The following is a 13257-nucleotide window of genomic DNA, read 5'->3' on the forward strand; positions in this document are numbered from 1 at the left end:
CATTATTCACGCGTGTAGCGGCGGGGAAAGCAAAGTACGATCGTCTTTGTAGTGGAGCTGGGAGGGGCAAGCATAAGGGACGAAGACGGGGGTAACATGTCGGATGCGATCATACCAGCACTAAAGCACCGGATCCCATCAGAACTCCGAAGTTAAGCGTGCTTGGGCGAGAGTAGTACTAGGATGGGTGACCTCCTGGGAAGTCCTCGTGTTGCATTCCCTTTTTAAAATTTTTTTGCGCGGCGTGCAAAAGAAAGCTCACGGCCGCGACATATATTTACCACGTTTTATTATTTTGCACGTTTGCGGTAAGTTTTAGCTCGTTGGTCATTATTCACGCGTGTAGCGGCGGGGAAAGCAAAGTACGATCGTCTTTGTAGTGGAGCTGGGAGGGGCAAGCATAAGGGACGAAGACGGGGGTAACATGTCGGATGCGATCATACCAGCACTAAAGCACCGGATCCCATCAGAACTCCGAAGTTAAGCGTGCTTGGGCGAGAGTAGTACTAGGATGGGTGACCTCCTGGGAAGTCCTCGTGTTGCATTCCCTTTTTAAAATTTTTTTGCGCGGCGTGCAAAAGAAAGCTCACGGCCGCGACATATATTTACCACGTTTTATTATTTTGCACGTTTGCGGTAAGTTTTAGCTCGTTGGTCATTATTCACGCGTGTAGCGGCGGGGAAAGCAAAGTACGATCGTCTTTGTAGTGGAGCTGGGAGGGGCAAGCATAAGGGACGAAGACGGGGGTAACATGTCGGATGCGATCATACCAGCACTAAAGCACCGGATCCCATCAGAACTCCGAAGTTAAGCGTGCTTGGGCGAGAGTAGTACTAGGATGGGTGACCTCCTGGGAAGTCCTCGTGTTGCATTCCCTTTTTAAAATTTTTTTGCGCGGCGTGCAAAAGAAAGCTCACGGCCGCGACATATATTTACCACGTTTTATTATTTTGCACGTTTGCGGTAAGTTTTAGCTCGTTGGTCATTATTCACGCGTGTAGCGGCGGGGAAAGCAAAGTACGATCGTCTTTGTAGTGGAGCTGGGAGGGGCAAGCATAAGGGACGAAGACGGGGGTAACATGTCGGATGCGATCATACCAGCACTAAAGCACCGGATCCCATCAGAACTCCGAAGTTAAGCGTGCTTGGGCGAGAGTAGTACTAGGATGGGTGACCTCCTGGGAAGTCCTCGTGTTGCATTCCCTTTTTAAAATTTTTTTGCGCGGCGTGCAAAAGAAAGCTCACGGCCGCGACATATATTTACCACGTTTTATTATTTTGCACGTTTGCGGTAAGTTTTAGCTCGTTGGTCATTATTCACGCGTGTAGCGGCGGGGAAAGCAAAGTACGATCGTCTTTGTAGTGGAGCTGGGAGGGGCAAGCATAAGGGACGAAGACGGGGGTAACATGTCGGATGCGATCATACCAGCACTAAAGCACCGGATCCCATCAGAACTCCGAAGTTAAGCGTGCTTGGGCGAGAGTAGTACTAGGATGGGTGACCTCCTGGGAAGTCCTCGTGTTGCATTCCCTTTTTAAAATTTTTTTGCGCGGCGTGCAAAAGAAAGCTCACGGCCGCGACATATATTTACCACGTTTTATTATTTTGCACGTTTGCGGTAAGTTTTAGCTCGTTGGTCATTATTCACGCGTGTAGCGGCGGGGAAAGCAAAGTACGATCGTCTTTGTAGTGGAGCTGGGAGGGGCAAGCATAAGGGACGAAGACGGGGGTAACATGTCGGATGCGATCATACCAGCACTAAAGCACCGGATCCCATCAGAACTCCGAAGTTAAGCGTGCTTGGGCGAGAGTAGTACTAGGATGGGTGACCTCCTGGGAAGTCCTCGTGTTGCATTCCCTTTTTAAAATTTTTTTGCGCGGCGTGCAAAAGAAAGCTCACGGCCGCGACATATATTTACCACGTTTTATTATTTTGCACGTTTGCGGTAAGTTTTAGCTCGTTGGTCATTATTCACGCGTGTAGCGGCGGGGAAAGCAAAGTACGATCGTCTTTGTAGTGGAGCTGGGAGGGGCAAGCATAAGGGACGAAGACGGGGGTAACATGTCGGATGCGATCATACCAGCACTAAAGCACCGGATCCCATCAGAACTCCGAAGTTAAGCGTGCTTGGGCGAGAGTAGTACTAGGATGGGTGACCTCCTGGGAAGTCCTCGTGTTGCATTCCCTTTTTAAAATTTTTTTGCGCGGCGTGCAAAAGAAAGCTCACGGCCGCGACATATATTTACCACGTTTTATTATTTTGCACGTTTGCGGTAAGTTTTAGCTCGTTGGTCATTATTCACGCGTGTAGCGGCGGGGAAAGCAAAGTACGATCGTCTTTGTAGTGGAGCTGGGAGGGGCAAGCATAAGGGACGAAGACGGGGGTAACATGTCGGATGCGATCATACCAGCACTAAAGCACCGGATCCCATCAGAACTCCGAAGTTAAGCGTGCTTGGGCGAGAGTAGTACTAGGATGGGTGACCTCCTGGGAAGTCCTCGTGTTGCATTCCCTTTTTAAAATTTTTTTGCGCGGCGTGCAAAAGAAAGCTCACGGCCGCGACATATATTTACCACGTTTTATTATTTTGCACGTTTGCGGTAAGTTTTAGCTCGTTGGTCATTATTCACGCGTGTAGCGGCGGGGAAAGCAAAGTACGATCGTCTTTGTAGTGGAGCTGGGAGGGGCAAGCATAAGGGACGAAGACGGGGGTAACATGTCGGATGCGATCATACCAGCACTAAAGCACCGGATCCCATCAGAACTCCGAAGTTAAGCGTGCTTGGGCGAGAGTAGTACTAGGATGGGTGACCTCCTGGGAAGTCCTCGTGTTGCATTCCCTTTTTAAAATTTTTTTGCGCGGCGTGCAAAAGAAAGCTCACGGCCGCGACATATATTTACCACGTTTTATTATTTTGCACGTTTGCGGTAAGTTTTAGCTCGTTGGTCATTATTCACGCGTGTAGCGGCGGGGAAAGCAAAGTACGATCGTCTTTGTAGTGGAGCTGGGAGGGGCAAGCATAAGGGACGAAGACGGGGGTAACATGTCGGATGCGATCATACCAGCACTAAAGCACCGGATCCCATCAGAACTCCGAAGTTAAGCGTGCTTGGGCGAGAGTAGTACTAGGATGGGTGACCTCCTGGGAAGTCCTCGTGTTGCATTCCCTTTTTAAAATTTTTTTGCGCGGCGTGCAAAAGAAAGCTCACGGCCGCGACATATATTTACCACGTTTTATTATTTTGCACGTTTGCGGTAAGTTTTAGCTCGTTGGTCATTATTCACGCGTGTAGCGGCGGGGAAAGCAAAGTACGATCGTCTTTGTAGTGGAGCTGGGAGGGGCAAGCATAAGGGACGAAGACGGGGGTAACATGTCGGATGCGATCATACCAGCACTAAAGCACCGGATCCCATCAGAACTCCGAAGTTAAGCGTGCTTGGGCGAGAGTAGTACTAGGATGGGTGACCTCCTGGGAAGTCCTCGTGTTGCATTCCCTTTTTAAAATTTTTTTGCGCGGCGTGCAAAAGAAAGCTCACGGCCGCGACATATATTTACCACGTTTTATTATTTTGCACGTTTGCGGTAAGTTTTAGCTCGTTGGTCATTATTCACGCGTGTAGCGGCGGGGAAAGCAAAGTACGATCGTCTTTGTAGTGGAGCTGGGAGGGGCAAGCATAAGGGACGAAGACGGGGGTAACATGTCGGATGCGATCATACCAGCACTAAAGCACCGGATCCCATCAGAACTCCGAAGTTAAGCGTGCTTGGGCGAGAGTAGTACTAGGATGGGTGACCTCCTGGGAAGTCCTCGTGTTGCATTCCCTTTTTAAAATTTTTTTGCGCGGCGTGCAAAAGAAAGCTCACGGCCGCGACATATATTTACCACGTTTTATTATTTTGCACGTTTGCGGTAAGTTTTAGCTCGTTGGTCATTATTCACGCGTGTAGCGGCGGGGAAAGCAAAGTACGATCGTCTTTGTAGTGGAGCTGGGAGGGGCAAGCATAAGGGACGAAGACGGGGGTAACATGTCGGATGCGATCATACCAGCACTAAAGCACCGGATCCCATCAGAACTCCGAAGTTAAGCGTGCTTGGGCGAGAGTAGTACTAGGATGGGTGACCTCCTGGGAAGTCCTCGTGTTGCATTCCCTTTTTAAAATTTTTTTGCGCGGCGTGCAAAAGAAAGCTCACGGCCGCGACATATATTTACCACGTTTTATTATTTTGCACGTTTGCGGTAAGTTTTAGCTCGTTGGTCATTATTCACGCGTGTAGCGGCGGGGAAAGCAAAGTACGATCGTCTTTGTAGTGGAGCTGGGAGGGGCAAGCATAAGGGACGAAGACGGGGGTAACATGTCGGATGCGATCATACCAGCACTAAAGCACCGGATCCCATCAGAACTCCGAAGTTAAGCGTGCTTGGGCGAGAGTAGTACTAGGATGGGTGACCTCCTGGGAAGTCCTCGTGTTGCATTCCCTTTTTAAAATTTTTTTGCGCGGCGTGCAAAAGAAAGCTCACGGCCGCGACATATATTTACCACGTTTTATTATTTTGCACGTTTGCGGTAAGTTTTAGCTCGTTGGTCATTATTCACGCGTGTAGCGGCGGGGAAAGCAAAGTACGATCGTCTTTGTAGTGGAGCTGGGAGGGGCAAGCATAAGGGACGAAGACGGGGGTAACATGTCGGATGCGATCATACCAGCACTAAAGCACCGGATCCCATCAGAACTCCGAAGTTAAGCGTGCTTGGGCGAGAGTAGTACTAGGATGGGTGACCTCCTGGGAAGTCCTCGTGTTGCATTCCCTTTTTAAAATTTTTTTGCGCGGCGTGCAAAAGAAAGCTCACGGCCGCGACATATATTTACCACGTTTTATTATTTTGCACGTTTGCGGTAAGTTTTAGCTCGTTGGTCATTATTCACGCGTGTAGCGGCGGGGAAAGCAAAGTACGATCGTCTTTGTAGTGGAGCTGGGAGGGGCAAGCATAAGGGACGAAGACGGGGGTAACATGTCGGATGCGATCATACCAGCACTAAAGCACCGGATCCCATCAGAACTCCGAAGTTAAGCGTGCTTGGGCGAGAGTAGTACTAGGATGGGTGACCTCCTGGGAAGTCCTCGTGTTGCATTCCCTTTTTAAAATTTTTTTGCGCGGCGTGCAAAAGAAAGCTCACGGCCGCGACATATATTTACCACGTTTTATTATTTTGCACGTTTGCGGTAAGTTTTAGCTCGTTGGTCATTATTCACGCGTGTAGCGGCGGGGAAAGCAAAGTACGATCGTCTTTGTAGTGGAGCTGGGAGGGGCAAGCATAAGGGACGAAGACGGGGGTAACATGTCGGATGCGATCATACCAGCACTAAAGCACCGGATCCCATCAGAACTCCGAAGTTAAGCGTGCTTGGGCGAGAGTAGTACTAGGATGGGTGACCTCCTGGGAAGTCCTCGTGTTGCATTCCCTTTTTAAAATTTTTTTGCGCGGCGTGCAAAAGAAAGCTCACGGCCGCGACATATATTTACCACGTTTTATTATTTTGCACGTTTGCGGTAAGTTTTAGCTCGTTGGTCATTATTCACGCGTGTAGCGGCGGGGAAAGCAAAGTACGATCGTCTTTGTAGTGGAGCTGGGAGGGGCAAGCATAAGGGACGAAGACGGGGGTAACATGTCGGATGCGATCATACCAGCACTAAAGCACCGGATCCCATCAGAACTCCGAAGTTAAGCGTGCTTGGGCGAGAGTAGTACTAGGATGGGTGACCTCCTGGGAAGTCCTCGTGTTGCATTCCCTTTTTAAAATTTTTTTGCGCGGCGTGCAAAAGAAAGCTCACGGCCGCGACATATATTTACCACGTTTTATTATTTTGCACGTTTGCGGTAAGTTTTAGCTCGTTGGTCATTATTCACGCGTGTAGCGGCGGGGAAAGCAAAGTACGATCGTCTTTGTAGTGGAGCTGGGAGGGGCAAGCATAAGGGACGAAGACGGGGGTAACATGTCGGATGCGATCATACCAGCACTAAAGCACCGGATCCCATCAGAACTCCGAAGTTAAGCGTGCTTGGGCGAGAGTAGTACTAGGATGGGTGACCTCCTGGGAAGTCCTCGTGTTGCATTCCCTTTTTAAAATTTTTTTGCGCGGCGTGCAAAAGAAAGCTCACGGCCGCGACATATATTTACCACGTTTTATTATTTTGCACGTTTGCGGTAAGTTTTAGCTCGTTGGTCATTATTCACGCGTGTAGCGGCGGGGAAAGCAAAGTACGATCGTCTTTGTAGTGGAGCTGGGAGGGGCAAGCATAAGGGACGAAGACGGGGGTAACATGTCGGATGCGATCATACCAGCACTAAAGCACCGGATCCCATCAGAACTCCGAAGTTAAGCGTGCTTGGGCGAGAGTAGTACTAGGATGGGTGACCTCCTGGGAAGTCCTCGTGTTGCATTCCCTTTTTAAAATTTTTTTGCGCGGCGTGCAAAAGAAAGCTCACGGCCGCGACATATATTTACCACGTTTTATTATTTTGCACGTTTGCGGTAAGTTTTAGCTCGTTGGTCATTATTCACGCGTGTAGCGGCGGGGAAAGCAAAGTACGATCGTCTTTGTAGTGGAGCTGGGAGGGGCAAGCATAAGGGACGAAGACGGGGGTAACATGTCGGATGCGATCATACCAGCACTAAAGCACCGGATCCCATCAGAACTCCGAAGTTAAGCGTGCTTGGGCGAGAGTAGTACTAGGATGGGTGACCTCCTGGGAAGTCCTCGTGTTGCATTCCCTTTTTAAAATTTTTTTGCGCGGCGTGCAAAAGAAAGCTCACGGCCGCGACATATATTTACCACGTTTTATTATTTTGCACGTTTGCGGTAAGTTTTAGCTCGTTGGTCATTATTCACGCGTGTAGCGGCGGGGAAAGCAAAGTACGATCGTCTTTGTAGTGGAGCTGGGAGGGGCAAGCATAAGGGACGAAGACGGGGGTAACATGTCGGATGCGATCATACCAGCACTAAAGCACCGGATCCCATCAGAACTCCGAAGTTAAGCGTGCTTGGGCGAGAGTAGTACTAGGATGGGTGACCTCCTGGGAAGTCCTCGTGTTGCATTCCCTTTTTAAAATTTTTTTGCGCGGCGTGCAAAAGAAAGCTCACGGCCGCGACATATATTTACCACGTTTTATTATTTTGCACGTTTGCGGTAAGTTTTAGCTCGTTGGTCATTATTCACGCGTGTAGCGGCGGGGAAAGCAAAGTACGATCGTCTTTGTAGTGGAGCTGGGAGGGGCAAGCATAAGGGACGAAGACGGGGGTAACATGTCGGATGCGATCATACCAGCACTAAAGCACCGGATCCCATCAGAACTCCGAAGTTAAGCGTGCTTGGGCGAGAGTAGTACTAGGATGGGTGACCTCCTGGGAAGTCCTCGTGTTGCATTCCCTTTTTAAAATTTTTTTGCGCGGCGTGCAAAAGAAAGCTCACGGCCGCGACATATATTTACCACGTTTTATTATTTTGCACGTTTGCGGTAAGTTTTAGCTCGTTGGTCATTATTCACGCGTGTAGCGGCGGGGAAAGCAAAGTACGATCGTCTTTGTAGTGGAGCTGGGAGGGGCAAGCATAAGGGACGAAGACGGGGGTAACATGTCGGATGCGATCATACCAGCACTAAAGCACCGGATCCCATCAGAACTCCGAAGTTAAGCGTGCTTGGGCGAGAGTAGTACTAGGATGGGTGACCTCCTGGGAAGTCCTCGTGTTGCATTCCCTTTTTAAAATTTTTTTGCGCGGCGTGCAAAAGAAAGCTCACGGCCGCGACATATATTTACCACGTTTTATTATTTTGCACGTTTGCGGTAAGTTTTAGCTCGTTGGTCATTATTCACGCGTGTAGCGGCGGGGAAAGCAAAGTACGATCGTCTTTGTAGTGGAGCTGGGAGGGGCAAGCATAAGGGACGAAGACGGGGGTAACATGTCGGATGCGATCATACCAGCACTAAAGCACCGGATCCCATCAGAACTCCGAAGTTAAGCGTGCTTGGGCGAGAGTAGTACTAGGATGGGTGACCTCCTGGGAAGTCCTCGTGTTGCATTCCCTTTTTAAAATTTTTTTGCGCGGCGTGCAAAAGAAAGCTCACGGCCGCGACATATATTTACCACGTTTTATTATTTTGCACGTTTGCGGTAAGTTTTAGCTCGTTGGTCATTATTCACGCGTGTAGCGGCGGGGAAAGCAAAGTACGATCGTCTTTGTAGTGGAGCTGGGAGGGGCAAGCATAAGGGACGAAGACGGGGGTAACATGTCGGATGCGATCATACCAGCACTAAAGCACCGGATCCCATCAGAACTCCGAAGTTAAGCGTGCTTGGGCGAGAGTAGTACTAGGATGGGTGACCTCCTGGGAAGTCCTCGTGTTGCATTCCCTTTTTAAAATTTTTTTGCGCGGCGTGCAAAAGAAAGCTCACGGCCGCGACATATATTTACCACGTTTTATTATTTTGCACGTTTGCGGTAAGTTTTAGCTCGTTGGTCATTATTCACGCGTGTAGCGGCGGGGAAAGCAAAGTACGATCGTCTTTGTAGTGGAGCTGGGAGGGGCAAGCATAAGGGACGAAGACGGGGGTAACATGTCGGATGCGATCATACCAGCACTAAAGCACCGGATCCCATCAGAACTCCGAAGTTAAGCGTGCTTGGGCGAGAGTAGTACTAGGATGGGTGACCTCCTGGGAAGTCCTCGTGTTGCATTCCCTTTTTAAAATTTTTTTGCGCGGCGTGCAAAAGAAAGCTCACGGCCGCGACATATATTTACCACGTTTTATTATTTTGCACGTTTGCGGTAAGTTTTAGCTCGTTGGTCATTATTCACGCGTGTAGCGGCGGGGAAAGCAAAGTACGATCGTCTTTGTAGTGGAGCTGGGAGGGGCAAGCATAAGGGACGAAGACGGGGGTAACATGTCGGATGCGATCATACCAGCACTAAAGCACCGGATCCCATCAGAACTCCGAAGTTAAGCGTGCTTGGGCGAGAGTAGTACTAGGATGGGTGACCTCCTGGGAAGTCCTCGTGTTGCATTCCCTTTTTAAAATTTTTTTGCGCGGCGTGCAAAAGAAAGCTCACGGCCGCGACATATATTTACCACGTTTTATTATTTTGCACGTTTGCGGTAAGTTTTAGCTCGTTGGTCATTATTCACGCGTGTAGCGGCGGGGAAAGCAAAGTACGATCGTCTTTGTAGTGGAGCTGGGAGGGGCAAGCATAAGGGACGAAGACGGGGGTAACATGTCGGATGCGATCATACCAGCACTAAAGCACCGGATCCCATCAGAACTCCGAAGTTAAGCGTGCTTGGGCGAGAGTAGTACTAGGATGGGTGACCTCCTGGGAAGTCCTCGTGTTGCATTCCCTTTTTAAAATTTTTTTGCGCGGCGTGCAAAAGAAAGCTCACGGCCGCGACATATATTTACCACGTTTTATTATTTTGCACGTTTGCGGTAAGTTTTAGCTCGTTGGTCATTATTCACGCGTGTAGCGGCGGGGAAAGCAAAGTACGATCGTCTTTGTAGTGGAGCTGGGAGGGGCAAGCATAAGGGACGAAGACGGGGGTAACATGTCGGATGCGATCATACCAGCACTAAAGCACCGGATCCCATCAGAACTCCGAAGTTAAGCGTGCTTGGGCGAGAGTAGTACTAGGATGGGTGACCTCCTGGGAAGTCCTCGTGTTGCATTCCCTTTTTAAAATTTTTTTGCGCGGCGTGCAAAAGAAAGCTCACGGCCGCGACATATATTTACCACGTTTTATTATTTTGCACGTTTGCGGTAAGTTTTAGCTCGTTGGTCATTATTCACGCGTGTAGCGGCGGGGAAAGCAAAGTACGATCGTCTTTGTAGTGGAGCTGGGAGGGGCAAGCATAAGGGACGAAGACGGGGGTAACATGTCGGATGCGATCATACCAGCACTAAAGCACCGGATCCCATCAGAACTCCGAAGTTAAGCGTGCTTGGGCGAGAGTAGTACTAGGATGGGTGACCTCCTGGGAAGTCCTCGTGTTGCATTCCCTTTTTAAAATTTTTTTGCGCGGCGTGCAAAAGAAAGCTCACGGCCGCGACATATATTTACCACGTTTTATTATTTTGCACGTTTGCGGTAAGTTTTAGCTCGTTGGTCATTATTCACGCGTGTAGCGGCGGGGAAAGCAAAGTACGATCGTCTTTGTAGTGGAGCTGGGAGGGGCAAGCATAAGGGACGAAGACGGGGGTAACATGTCGGATGCGATCATACCAGCACTAAAGCACCGGATCCCATCAGAACTCCGAAGTTAAGCGTGCTTGGGCGAGAGTAGTACTAGGATGGGTGACCTCCTGGGAAGTCCTCGTGTTGCATTCCCTTTTTAAAATTTTTTTGCGCGGCGTGCAAAAGAAAGCTCACGGCCGCGACATATATTTACCACGTTTTATTATTTTGCACGTTTGCGGTAAGTTTTAGCTCGTTGGTCATTATTCACGCGTGTAGCGGCGGGGAAAGCAAAGTACGATCGTCTTTGTAGTGGAGCTGGGAGGGGCAAGCATAAGGGACGAAGACGGGGGTAACATGTCGGATGCGATCATACCAGCACTAAAGCACCGGATCCCATCAGAACTCCGAAGTTAAGCGTGCTTGGGCGAGAGTAGTACTAGGATGGGTGACCTCCTGGGAAGTCCTCGTGTTGCATTCCCTTTTTAAAATTTTTTTGCGCGGCGTGCAAAAGAAAGCTCACGGCCGCGACATATATTTACCACGTTTTATTATTTTGCACGTTTGCGGTAAGTTTTAGCTCGTTGGTCATTATTCACGCGTGTAGCGGCGGGGAAAGCAAAGTACGATCGTCTTTGTAGTGGAGCTGGGAGGGGCAAGCATAAGGGACGAAGACGGGGGTAACATGTCGGATGCGATCATACCAGCACTAAAGCACCGGATCCCATCAGAACTCCGAAGTTAAGCGTGCTTGGGCGAGAGTAGTACTAGGATGGGTGACCTCCTGGGAAGTCCTCGTGTTGCATTCCCTTTTTAAAATTTTTTTGCGCGGCGTGCAAAAGAAAGCTCACGGCCGCGACATATATTTACCACGTTTTATTATTTTGCACGTTTGCGGTAAGTTTTAGCTCGTTGGTCATTATTCACGCGTGTAGCGGCGGGGAAAGCAAAGTACGATCGTCTTTGTAGTGGAGCTGGGAGGGGCAAGCATAAGGGACGAAGACGGGGGTAACATGTCGGATGCGATCATACCAGCACTAAAGCACCGGATCCCATCAGAACTCCGAAGTTAAGCGTGCTTGGGCGAGAGTAGTACTAGGATGGGTGACCTCCTGGGAAGTCCTCGTGTTGCATTCCCTTTTTAAAATTTTTTTGCGCGGCGTGCAAAAGAAAGCTCACGGCCGCGACATATATTTACCACGTTTTATTATTTTGCACGTTTGCGGTAAGTTTTAGCTCGTTGGTCATTATTCACGCGTGTAGCGGCGGGGAAAGCAAAGTACGATCGTCTTTGTAGTGGAGCTGGGAGGGGCAAGCATAAGGGACGAAGACGGGGGTAACATGTCGGATGCGATCATACCAGCACTAAAGCACCGGATCCCATCAGAACTCCGAAGTTAAGCGTGCTTGGGCGAGAGTAGTACTAGGATGGGTGACCTCCTGGGAAGTCCTCGTGTTGCATTCCCTTTTTAAAATTTTTTTGCGCGGCGTGCAAAAGAAAGCTCACGGCCGCGACATATATTTACCACGTTTTATTATTTTGCACGTTTGCGGTAAGTTTTAGCTCGTTGGTCATTATTCACGCGTGTAGCGGCGGGGAAAGCAAAGTACGATCGTCTTTGTAGTGGAGCTGGGAGGGGCAAGCATAAGGGACGAAGACGGGGGTAACATGTCGGATGCGATCATACCAGCACTAAAGCACCGGATCCCATCAGAACTCCGAAGTTAAGCGTGCTTGGGCGAGAGTAGTACTAGGATGGGTGACCTCCTGGGAAGTCCTCGTGTTGCATTCCCTTTTTAAAATTTTTTTGCGCGGCGTGCAAAAGAAAGCTCACGGCCGCGACATATATTTACCACGTTTTATTATTTTGCACGTTTGCGGTAAGTTTTAGCTCGTTGGTCATTATTCACGCGTGTAGCGGCGGGGAAAGCAAAGTACGATCGTCTTTGTAGTGGAGCTGGGAGGGGCAAGCATAAGGGACGAAGACGGGGGTAACATGTCGGATGCGATCATACCAGCACTAAAGCACCGGATCCCATCAGAACTCCGAAGTTAAGCGTGCTTGGGCGAGAGTAGTACTAGGATGGGTGACCTCCTGGGAAGTCCTCGTGTTGCATTCCCTTTTTAAAATTTTTTTGCGCGGCGTGCAAAAGAAAGCTCACGGCCGCGACATATATTTACCACGTTTTATTATTTTGCACGTTTGCGGTAAGTTTTAGCTCGTTGGTCATTATTCACGCGTGTAGCGGCGGGGAAAGCAAAGTACGATCGTCTTTGTAGTGGAGCTGGGAGGGGCAAGCATAAGGGACGAAGACGGGGGTAACATGTCGGATGCGATCATACCAGCACTAAAGCACCGGATCCCATCAGAACTCCGAAGTTAAGCGTGCTTGGGCGAGAGTAGTACTAGGATGGGTGACCTCCTGGGAAGTCCTCGTGTTGCATTCCCTTTTTAAAATTTTTTTGCGCGGCGTGCAAAAGAAAGCTCACGGCCGCGACATATATTTACCACGTTTTATTATTTTGCACGTTTGCGGTAAGTTTTAGCTCGTTGGTCATTATTCACGCGTGTAGCGGCGGGGAAAGCAAAGTACGATCGTCTTTGTAGTGGAGCTGGGAGGGGCAAGCATAAGGGACGAAGACGGGGGTAACATGTCGGATGCGATCATACCAGCACTAAAGCACCGGATCCCATCAGAACTCCGAAGTTAAGCGTGCTTGGGCGAGAGTAGTACTAGGATGGGTGACCTCCTGGGAAGTCCTCGTGTTGCATTCCCTTTTTAAAATTTTTTTGCGCGGCGTGCAAAAGAAAGCTCACGGCCGCGACATATATTTACCACGTTTTATTATTTTGCACGTTTGCGGTAAGTTTTAGCTCGTTGGTCATTATTCACGCGTGTAGCGGCGGGGAAAGCAAAGTACGATCGTCTTTGTAGTGGAGCTGGGAGGGGCAAGCATAAGGGACGAAGACGGGGGTAACATGTCGGATGCGATCATACCAGCACTAAAGCACCGGATCCC

The 13257-nt window shown here is 49.4% G+C and overlaps 40 non-coding genes across 40 annotated transcripts; all 40 read left to right on the forward strand.

Annotated features, from left to right (window-relative positions):
* The first annotated feature begins 101 nt into the window (after positions 1–101).
* On the forward strand, positions 102–220 carry LOC147951193 (5S ribosomal RNA). The gene has a single exon (XR_015613832.1). It is a non-coding gene; the product is annotated as a 5S ribosomal RNA (ribosomal RNA).
* A 209-nt stretch (positions 221–429) lies between these two features.
* On the forward strand, positions 430–548 carry LOC147951194 (5S ribosomal RNA). Its single transcript, XR_015613833.1, has one exon. It is a non-coding gene; the product is annotated as a 5S ribosomal RNA (ribosomal RNA).
* A 209-nt stretch (positions 549–757) lies between these two features.
* Positions 758–876, forward strand: LOC147951195 (5S ribosomal RNA). Its single transcript, XR_015613834.1, has one exon. It is a non-coding gene; the product is annotated as a 5S ribosomal RNA (ribosomal RNA).
* Positions 877–1085: 209 nt separating this feature from the next.
* LOC147951196 (5S ribosomal RNA) lies at positions 1086–1204 on the forward strand. The gene has a single exon (XR_015613835.1). It is a non-coding gene; the product is annotated as a 5S ribosomal RNA (ribosomal RNA).
* A 209-nt stretch (positions 1205–1413) lies between these two features.
* LOC147951197 (5S ribosomal RNA) lies at positions 1414–1532 on the forward strand. Its single transcript, XR_015613836.1, has one exon. It is a non-coding gene; the product is annotated as a 5S ribosomal RNA (ribosomal RNA).
* Positions 1533–1741: 209 nt separating this feature from the next.
* LOC147951198 (5S ribosomal RNA) lies at positions 1742–1860 on the forward strand. Its single transcript, XR_015613837.1, has one exon. It is a non-coding gene; the product is annotated as a 5S ribosomal RNA (ribosomal RNA).
* Positions 1861–2069: 209 nt separating this feature from the next.
* Positions 2070–2188, forward strand: LOC147951199 (5S ribosomal RNA). The gene has a single exon (XR_015613839.1). It is a non-coding gene; the product is annotated as a 5S ribosomal RNA (ribosomal RNA).
* Positions 2189–2397: 209 nt separating this feature from the next.
* On the forward strand, positions 2398–2516 carry LOC147951200 (5S ribosomal RNA). The gene has a single exon (XR_015613840.1). It is a non-coding gene; the product is annotated as a 5S ribosomal RNA (ribosomal RNA).
* A 209-nt stretch (positions 2517–2725) lies between these two features.
* Positions 2726–2844, forward strand: LOC147951201 (5S ribosomal RNA). Its single transcript, XR_015613841.1, has one exon. It is a non-coding gene; the product is annotated as a 5S ribosomal RNA (ribosomal RNA).
* Positions 2845–3053: 209 nt separating this feature from the next.
* Positions 3054–3172, forward strand: LOC147951202 (5S ribosomal RNA). The gene has a single exon (XR_015613842.1). It is a non-coding gene; the product is annotated as a 5S ribosomal RNA (ribosomal RNA).
* Positions 3173–3381: 209 nt separating this feature from the next.
* Positions 3382–3500, forward strand: LOC147951203 (5S ribosomal RNA). Its single transcript, XR_015613843.1, has one exon. It is a non-coding gene; the product is annotated as a 5S ribosomal RNA (ribosomal RNA).
* Positions 3501–3709: 209 nt separating this feature from the next.
* Positions 3710–3828, forward strand: LOC147951204 (5S ribosomal RNA). The gene has a single exon (XR_015613844.1). It is a non-coding gene; the product is annotated as a 5S ribosomal RNA (ribosomal RNA).
* A 209-nt stretch (positions 3829–4037) lies between these two features.
* LOC147951205 (5S ribosomal RNA) lies at positions 4038–4156 on the forward strand. Its single transcript, XR_015613845.1, has one exon. It is a non-coding gene; the product is annotated as a 5S ribosomal RNA (ribosomal RNA).
* Positions 4157–4365: 209 nt separating this feature from the next.
* On the forward strand, positions 4366–4484 carry LOC147951206 (5S ribosomal RNA). Its single transcript, XR_015613846.1, has one exon. It is a non-coding gene; the product is annotated as a 5S ribosomal RNA (ribosomal RNA).
* Positions 4485–4693: 209 nt separating this feature from the next.
* Positions 4694–4812, forward strand: LOC147951207 (5S ribosomal RNA). Its single transcript, XR_015613847.1, has one exon. It is a non-coding gene; the product is annotated as a 5S ribosomal RNA (ribosomal RNA).
* Positions 4813–5021: 209 nt separating this feature from the next.
* LOC147951208 (5S ribosomal RNA) lies at positions 5022–5140 on the forward strand. Its single transcript, XR_015613848.1, has one exon. It is a non-coding gene; the product is annotated as a 5S ribosomal RNA (ribosomal RNA).
* Positions 5141–5349: 209 nt separating this feature from the next.
* Positions 5350–5468, forward strand: LOC147951209 (5S ribosomal RNA). The gene has a single exon (XR_015613850.1). It is a non-coding gene; the product is annotated as a 5S ribosomal RNA (ribosomal RNA).
* A 209-nt stretch (positions 5469–5677) lies between these two features.
* Positions 5678–5796, forward strand: LOC147951210 (5S ribosomal RNA). Its single transcript, XR_015613851.1, has one exon. It is a non-coding gene; the product is annotated as a 5S ribosomal RNA (ribosomal RNA).
* Positions 5797–6005: 209 nt separating this feature from the next.
* Positions 6006–6124, forward strand: LOC147951211 (5S ribosomal RNA). Its single transcript, XR_015613852.1, has one exon. It is a non-coding gene; the product is annotated as a 5S ribosomal RNA (ribosomal RNA).
* A 209-nt stretch (positions 6125–6333) lies between these two features.
* LOC147951212 (5S ribosomal RNA) lies at positions 6334–6452 on the forward strand. Its single transcript, XR_015613853.1, has one exon. It is a non-coding gene; the product is annotated as a 5S ribosomal RNA (ribosomal RNA).
* A 209-nt stretch (positions 6453–6661) lies between these two features.
* Positions 6662–6780, forward strand: LOC147951213 (5S ribosomal RNA). Its single transcript, XR_015613854.1, has one exon. It is a non-coding gene; the product is annotated as a 5S ribosomal RNA (ribosomal RNA).
* A 209-nt stretch (positions 6781–6989) lies between these two features.
* On the forward strand, positions 6990–7108 carry LOC147951214 (5S ribosomal RNA). The gene has a single exon (XR_015613855.1). It is a non-coding gene; the product is annotated as a 5S ribosomal RNA (ribosomal RNA).
* Positions 7109–7317: 209 nt separating this feature from the next.
* LOC147951215 (5S ribosomal RNA) lies at positions 7318–7436 on the forward strand. The gene has a single exon (XR_015613856.1). It is a non-coding gene; the product is annotated as a 5S ribosomal RNA (ribosomal RNA).
* Positions 7437–7645: 209 nt separating this feature from the next.
* On the forward strand, positions 7646–7764 carry LOC147951216 (5S ribosomal RNA). The gene has a single exon (XR_015613857.1). It is a non-coding gene; the product is annotated as a 5S ribosomal RNA (ribosomal RNA).
* A 209-nt stretch (positions 7765–7973) lies between these two features.
* Positions 7974–8092, forward strand: LOC147951217 (5S ribosomal RNA). The gene has a single exon (XR_015613858.1). It is a non-coding gene; the product is annotated as a 5S ribosomal RNA (ribosomal RNA).
* Positions 8093–8301: 209 nt separating this feature from the next.
* Positions 8302–8420, forward strand: LOC147951218 (5S ribosomal RNA). Its single transcript, XR_015613859.1, has one exon. It is a non-coding gene; the product is annotated as a 5S ribosomal RNA (ribosomal RNA).
* Positions 8421–8629: 209 nt separating this feature from the next.
* Positions 8630–8748, forward strand: LOC147951219 (5S ribosomal RNA). Its single transcript, XR_015613861.1, has one exon. It is a non-coding gene; the product is annotated as a 5S ribosomal RNA (ribosomal RNA).
* A 209-nt stretch (positions 8749–8957) lies between these two features.
* LOC147951220 (5S ribosomal RNA) lies at positions 8958–9076 on the forward strand. Its single transcript, XR_015613862.1, has one exon. It is a non-coding gene; the product is annotated as a 5S ribosomal RNA (ribosomal RNA).
* Positions 9077–9285: 209 nt separating this feature from the next.
* Positions 9286–9404, forward strand: LOC147951221 (5S ribosomal RNA). The gene has a single exon (XR_015613863.1). It is a non-coding gene; the product is annotated as a 5S ribosomal RNA (ribosomal RNA).
* Positions 9405–9613: 209 nt separating this feature from the next.
* LOC147951222 (5S ribosomal RNA) lies at positions 9614–9732 on the forward strand. Its single transcript, XR_015613864.1, has one exon. It is a non-coding gene; the product is annotated as a 5S ribosomal RNA (ribosomal RNA).
* A 209-nt stretch (positions 9733–9941) lies between these two features.
* Positions 9942–10060, forward strand: LOC147951223 (5S ribosomal RNA). The gene has a single exon (XR_015613865.1). It is a non-coding gene; the product is annotated as a 5S ribosomal RNA (ribosomal RNA).
* A 209-nt stretch (positions 10061–10269) lies between these two features.
* On the forward strand, positions 10270–10388 carry LOC147951224 (5S ribosomal RNA). The gene has a single exon (XR_015613866.1). It is a non-coding gene; the product is annotated as a 5S ribosomal RNA (ribosomal RNA).
* A 209-nt stretch (positions 10389–10597) lies between these two features.
* LOC147951225 (5S ribosomal RNA) lies at positions 10598–10716 on the forward strand. Its single transcript, XR_015613867.1, has one exon. It is a non-coding gene; the product is annotated as a 5S ribosomal RNA (ribosomal RNA).
* Positions 10717–10925: 209 nt separating this feature from the next.
* LOC147951226 (5S ribosomal RNA) lies at positions 10926–11044 on the forward strand. Its single transcript, XR_015613868.1, has one exon. It is a non-coding gene; the product is annotated as a 5S ribosomal RNA (ribosomal RNA).
* A 209-nt stretch (positions 11045–11253) lies between these two features.
* LOC147951227 (5S ribosomal RNA) lies at positions 11254–11372 on the forward strand. Its single transcript, XR_015613869.1, has one exon. It is a non-coding gene; the product is annotated as a 5S ribosomal RNA (ribosomal RNA).
* Positions 11373–11581: 209 nt separating this feature from the next.
* On the forward strand, positions 11582–11700 carry LOC147951228 (5S ribosomal RNA). Its single transcript, XR_015613870.1, has one exon. It is a non-coding gene; the product is annotated as a 5S ribosomal RNA (ribosomal RNA).
* A 209-nt stretch (positions 11701–11909) lies between these two features.
* Positions 11910–12028, forward strand: LOC147951229 (5S ribosomal RNA). Its single transcript, XR_015613872.1, has one exon. It is a non-coding gene; the product is annotated as a 5S ribosomal RNA (ribosomal RNA).
* Positions 12029–12237: 209 nt separating this feature from the next.
* Positions 12238–12356, forward strand: LOC147951230 (5S ribosomal RNA). Its single transcript, XR_015613873.1, has one exon. It is a non-coding gene; the product is annotated as a 5S ribosomal RNA (ribosomal RNA).
* A 209-nt stretch (positions 12357–12565) lies between these two features.
* Positions 12566–12684, forward strand: LOC147951231 (5S ribosomal RNA). The gene has a single exon (XR_015613874.1). It is a non-coding gene; the product is annotated as a 5S ribosomal RNA (ribosomal RNA).
* A 209-nt stretch (positions 12685–12893) lies between these two features.
* On the forward strand, positions 12894–13012 carry LOC147951232 (5S ribosomal RNA). Its single transcript, XR_015613875.1, has one exon. It is a non-coding gene; the product is annotated as a 5S ribosomal RNA (ribosomal RNA).
* Positions 13013–13257: the final 245 nt, after the last annotated feature.

The sequence above is a fragment of the Triticum urartu genome, unplaced genomic scaffold, assembly GCF_056163025.1.
Source record: "Triticum urartu cultivar PI428250 unplaced genomic scaffold, HENAU_Tu73 scaffold416, whole genome shotgun sequence".
Taxonomy (NCBI): domain Eukaryota; kingdom Viridiplantae; phylum Streptophyta; class Magnoliopsida; order Poales; family Poaceae; genus Triticum; species Triticum urartu.